Below are 6,080 nucleotides of genomic sequence, written 5' to 3' on the forward strand. Positions count from 1 at the left end.
GGTTGGTTGTACACTCAAACATCAGATTTGGAAAAGGTTAGAAGATCATTTCTCATCCCAAATCAAAGCCAAAGTAATGCAATTGAAGAACCAATTAAGCACGATTCAGATAGGTAGCTTGGTCACTGAGTATGTTCTAGCAATAAAGAGTACTATGGATGTGTTAGCCTCTCTGTAGGAGAGTCAATGAAAGAGAGCGATCATGTCAATACAATTCTACACGGTCTAACTGAAGAGTATGGCAATGTGATGACTTCAATTCTAGCAAGATCAACCAGCATAACAGTAGGAGAATTAGAACCTCTATTGCTAGCTCATGAAAGCACGTTAGCAAGATTTAGAAAGTCAGAACCCTTTGTACAAGCCAATATAGCTCAGCACTCACAATTCACCCAGAATCAACTCTATCCCCAAAATTCAACAGCAGGAGGAAACTTTAGAGGCAATTTTTGAGGCAGATCAGGAAGAACGTTTAGAGAAAAAGGCAGAGGCACATATAACTCAGAAAGAATGACTCAAGATGCAGGAAGATTTATACAAGAATACAATAATCATGGTGACTACAATAGAGGACAGTACAGTCGAGGAAGAATGATGCAAGGAAGTGGAAAACCACAATGCCAAGTATGTGACAAAGTTGGACACACAGCAAGATTTTGCTGGTATAGGTATGACAAGGAAGATATGCAGGGAAACAGCAATCAGATTACTCAACCAAATGCAAATTACAGCAATATTTTGGCAACACCCTCCACTGTATAAGATCCAAATTGGTATCCTGACTCTGGAGCCACACACCACATTACTCATGATGCACAAAATCTCATAGAGAAACAAGCATACACTGGGGATGAGCAAGTTGTCATAGGAGATGGATCAGGTTTGCATATTCATAATGTTGGTAAAATGTGTTTTAGAACTTATTTGAGCTCCAAGTTACTTACACTAACTAAACTGCCTCATGTACCTGAAATCACAAAGAATTTGATGAGCGTTAATCAATTCTGTTGTGACAATAGAGTCTTTTTTGAATTCTATGCTGACAAATGCTGCATCAAATCACAGGGAACTAGAGAATTGTTGCTTCAAGGGAATGTTGATAGAGGCCTCTATAAATTTGGAAACATCACAGCTGCACACACACCTCCTTCTGCTTATACTTCTACCTTAATACAGCCGAATAATTTTTTGATTTGGCATGCAAGATTAGGACATGCAAATCAAAATGTAGTGTCAAAAGTATTAAAGTCCTGTAATATTTCTATTTCACCTAATAAAGAAACATGTGAAGCCTGTTGTATTGGAAAGTCACATCAATTGCCCTTCTCCCCTTCATATACAGTATACAACTCACCCTTAGAACTTGTCTATTCTGATATTTGGGGACCTGCACCCCATGCAGATAATTCTGGAAATTGGTATTTTGTAATCTTCATTGATGCATTTTCAAGGTTTACCTGGATATATCTCATTAAATCTAGAGCTCAACTAAAATAAGTTTTTAATAACTTCTAACAAATGATTGAATTACAATTAAACACAAAGCTAAAGATGTTACAATCTGATAATGCTGCTGAATATGTTAGTTTATCAAAGGTTCTAAGAGAAAGAGGAGTGCAACACAGGTTCTCCTACCCCCATGTTCATCAACAGAATGGGTCTACAAAAAGAAAGAACAGACACATAGTTGAAATGGGCCTCACCCTCTTGGCTAGTGCCTCCATGTCAACCAAATTCTGGGAAGAAGCATTCAGCACAGCTGCAAAGTTGGTCAATGTATTGCCAACACCAGTGCTTGATGGAGTGTCACCAACAGAAAAGCTGTTTAGCAAAAAGCCACCCTATACAGACCTCAAAGTCTTTGGATGCCTTTACTTTCCTCATCAAAGGCCTTAGAACAAACATAAGTTGGAGTTCAGATCCTCACCTTGCACCTTCATTGGCTACAGCATTGCTCACAAGGGCTACAAATGCCTAACTCAGGCTGGAAAGACAATAATCACTAGGGATGTGGTATTTGTTGAAAACAGATTCCCCTTCCAAGAGCTCAACCAACAAAGACAGTCATTAGTAGAGTCAGCTAGTCAAGCAGCACCACAGCTCCCAATCATTCCAAAACTCCCAGCCTCAGTAATCCAGCCAGCTCCAGCTCCAATTCAGTCAACACCAGTCTCCACACCAACTAACTCCTCAAGATCACTGCCCTTGAGTGTTCAGCAAGCAACAATACTAGCCCCTACACAGTAGCCAATAATTCCTCACTCACAACTAGTAAGCAGTCCTCAAATGCCAGTAGCAGTGTCCTCAAGCCCAACTCCAATCCCAATCAATGACATAGAAATTGTACTCCTAAATTCTGAATCTCTTCCTCAAGCATCAGCAACAACAAATACTCATCCCATGACAACCCGAAGCAAGGCAAGCATAGTAAAGCCAAGAGTCTTTCAAGCAAGTGTAGAACCAAGGAGTGTAAAACAAGCTCTCAACAGGCCAGAATGGAAAGCAACAATGGACTTGGAATATGAGGCCCTTATGAAGACCAACACATGGGAGCTTGTTCAGCTGCCACCAAACAGAAGAGCCATAGGTAGTAAGTGGGTTTTCAGAGCAAAATATAACTCGAATGGATCCCTCCAAAAATACAAAGCAAGGTTAGTTGCTCAGGGCTATTCTCAAAGGCCAAGCTTTGATTTCACAGAAACTTATAGCCCTGTAGTAAAAGCTACCTCAATAAGAATAATTATGTCTATTGCCTTGGCAAACTCTTGGCCAATAAGACAACTTGATGTTAATAATGCCTTCCTACATGGTGATCTGATGGAAGAAGTGTACATGAAACAGCCTCAAGGATATGAAAAGGGTGACTCTCTAGTGTGCAAACTGACAAAAGCTCTTTATGGCTTAAAACAAGCACCAAGGGAGTGGTATTGCAAACTAGCCACTGGGCTGAGAGACATTGGTTTCAAGTCTATCAAGTCTAATGTGTCAGTATTTGTGAGCAATCTCAATGGAGCAAAAACATTTTTGCTGGTTTATGTAGATGACATAATAGTCACAGGGGAATCTAAAGATACAATCAAACAAGTTATAAAGCAGCTGAATGCCAAGTTTTCTCTAAAAGACATGGGAATCCTGCAGTATTTTCTTGGAATTCAAGTGTAAAAAACAAGCAATGGTGGTCTAATCCTCACCCAACAGAAGTACATAAAGGAGCTAATGGGAAAGGCCAACATGGTAGGTTGCAGCCCCTGTCACACTCCTCTGCCATCTACCATCAAACTATCAGCTTGCGATGGTGCCAAGTTCGATGATCCTGCACTCTACAGATCTATAATAGGCAGCCTACAATACCTAACTGTAACAAGGCCTGAGATATCCTACAGTGTGCACAAACTAGCACAGTTCGTGCAATCTCCTTTGGAATGTCACTGGAAAATGGTGAAGAGGGTGCTTCGATACTTGAATGGAACGGCAAACTTTGGGCTGCAGCTAAACAAGGAACATGGAAGTTAAAGCTCAATGAGAATCACTGCTTATTGTGATTCAGATTGGGCTGGGGATCCTGACGATAGGAAATCCACCAGTGGATACTGTGTCTTCCTAGGATCAAACCTAGTGTCCTGGGCCTCAAGGAAGAAAACAGCAGTAGCAAGATCCAGCACTGATGCAGAATACAGAAGCATGGCAGACTTGACAGCCGAACTGATTTGGGTGAAGAACTTGATGTGTGAGCTTCAATTTCTACCAAAGGAGGCTCCCTTGCTGTACTGCGACAACCAGAGTGCAGTGTTATTAGCTACAAACCCCATCCTACATTCCAAGTCAAAACACTTCGAAATTGATCTCCACTTCGTGAGAGACCATGTCAACAGCAAGGCTATAACAGTGCACCATATTCCTAGAACAGTCCAAGTAGCTGACATCCTCACGAAGCCGATCCCTTCGGAGGCATTTCTGCACTTCAGAGACAGGTTGAGGGATACTGAAGTCACATCAATGTCCAAGGAGCAAGAAGTATGTGTTGCAGAAAACAAGAGAAAAGAAAACTAGAGATGATGATAGGAGCACGTGTATATTGTGTAGTTATGGTTAGCTACAATCAGTTAGTGTTTCAGTTAGTTAGTTAGTTACTCTTAGCTGTGACTGAAGCTTCTAGAGAAAGTCAGTTAGCTCCACTGCTTCAGCGATTCGATACTTCTTCTACCAACTACAAATAATTGCTGCACTACACTTGTATTTGTTTTTTGATTTTCTGATCACTCTGCTCAATAACAGAACTTCCCTCTTCTACACACTTCTTTCTCTACTCTCATTCCTTACCTTTCTTCATGTCTTCCTCTCTATTCTTTAAATCAGTTTCTTCTGTTCCTTACAGCCTAAGTTGCTGATACCTTCAAGGTTGAAGATGCTAACGTAGCTTTAGTTATCGAAAGTAGTGTTACTCAATAATGGATTCAATGTCAAAAGTGCATGAACTGAAATACCAAACAGCGTTGATATCATTATATTCCACAACGTGAAACATGCCCTTGCAGAAGTTGCGAATTGATTCTAGTGCTTTTTCTTTTCCTTGCTTCTTAATTGTGCTTTAAGCCATATATAGTATAAGAGGAAAGTAAGGTTGTGCTCTGCTTTCGCTTCGCATCTAACAGTAGAGCATGTCATTATATTTTTCTGAGAAATTCTTACTTAATAGCTTCGAATAATTTTGATAAATGAAAGAGAAAAAAGAAAAAAAAACTAATAGCAACAATGGAGATGGATCGTAGATGTGATGGATGGAAGAATAAAATGGCAGTTTTGGACTACTATGCTCAGTTTGAGCTTATGTTAACCGTCAAAAAATAAAATAAAATAACATGGCAGTTGCTAGTAGTTACCTATCTCCAAAGGTAGTGAAGTTGTTCATAACTAACTAATATAGAACAGAATTAGGAGATCTCTTTATTGGTCATCTTAGTGTATTGTTCAGTTGTAGAAAATAAGCTATCTCCTCTGTTCTCCAACTTTTCTCTTCCGCTTGTTCTTCAACCTTTCTGTTTCTCTTGGAATTCTGACTGCCACTTTTTTTTTTCTTTTCTTTGGTGTCTGTGGCTATGTACTTGGTATGCTTTTACTAATCACAAGTGATGGTCAAATAAAATGGAGTGTCATCTAAATTTATTTAGATATTCCATAATATTTAATTATCAATGCTAACTATTTATGCAAATATGTGATTCAACAATGCAAGCTAATAAACTTCTCATAACTTACACGTGAGTCTCAATTTAGTTCATGAGATTTCAATTGTCTCTATTTAGTCCTCAAAATTTATAAACGTGTCTCATATTAGTCTCTGAGACGGTTTTTAGTATAAAAACGTTAATGGAAGGCTGTTATAGACTATCAGATGTCACGTTAAAACTTGTAAAATGATATAGTTTTGGTTTTGGCATTTAAATAGCTCAAAAATGGTATCATATCACTTATTTTGTTAGGTAAAATTTTAATAAACACCATTTACGATATTGTTTTTGGTTTATTTGAGTGTCAAAACAAAAACGACATCATTTTATAAGATTTAGTGTGGCATTCGGCTGTTCACGACAGTGTTCCGTTAACATTTATACGTTAAAAATTGTTTCAAGGACTAATATGAGTTATGTTCACAAAATTTAAAGACTAAATAAAGACAATTGAAACTTTAGAGACTAAATTGTGGCTTCCATACAAAATAGCATATGCATTATATTACAAATGAAGACTCAACTCTAGATATTCAAACCTTGTGTTACTTTCCTCAATAATATTATGACAAATGGAAGTAGATAAGGTGGATAGCATAACACTCATAATGATACCTCTCCAATGCGTGCAAAAGTTGCTGTTTTTTATTCTAGTGCTTTCGATGCTCGGCTCATTTAAATATTACACTTTACAATGTTCTTATTATTTTAAGGATTAAATATAAAATCAGTTTCTGAAAAATAAGATATTTTTTAATTTTATTTTTAAATTTTTTTAATTAATTTAATCTTTTAAAAATTATAAATTAATTATATTTATCTTTTTGTCATTCTATTAATAATTTTTTTTAA

The sequence above is a fragment of the Arachis ipaensis genome, chromosome B06, assembly GCF_000816755.2.
Source record: "Arachis ipaensis cultivar K30076 chromosome B06, Araip1.1, whole genome shotgun sequence".
Classification (NCBI taxonomy): Eukaryota; Viridiplantae; Streptophyta; class Magnoliopsida; order Fabales; family Fabaceae; genus Arachis; species Arachis ipaensis.